The sequence below is a fragment of the Tachypleus tridentatus genome, chromosome 3, assembly GCF_004210375.1.
Source record: "Tachypleus tridentatus isolate NWPU-2018 chromosome 3, ASM421037v1, whole genome shotgun sequence".
In the NCBI taxonomy this organism is placed as follows: domain Eukaryota; kingdom Metazoa; phylum Arthropoda; class Merostomata; order Xiphosura; family Limulidae; genus Tachypleus; species Tachypleus tridentatus.
In genome coordinates this window covers 47,238,289-47,238,541 of record NC_134827.1, presented here as the reverse complement: position 1 = coordinate 47,238,541, position 253 = coordinate 47,238,289, and positions in this window count along the sequence as shown.

Sequence of the window (253 nt, the reverse complement as noted above, 5' to 3'; positions counted from 1 at the left end):
GTACTAAAATAGTGTAAAGGTTGAGTGTAAACATTTAATTAGTTTTATTCAATATGTTTCAAACTTTGTCATATATATTTGATAGTTCATACAATTAGTGCAGATATCAAAATTATATTTTGATATTTGATAATTTCGACGCAAACTAAGTGAAGTTATTTAAATATTTCAAAATTAAAATTTAATTATTGTATTTTCTTACTCCCCTAGTGGTATACAATTTTAACGGAACTTCAACTCAAATGACATTAAC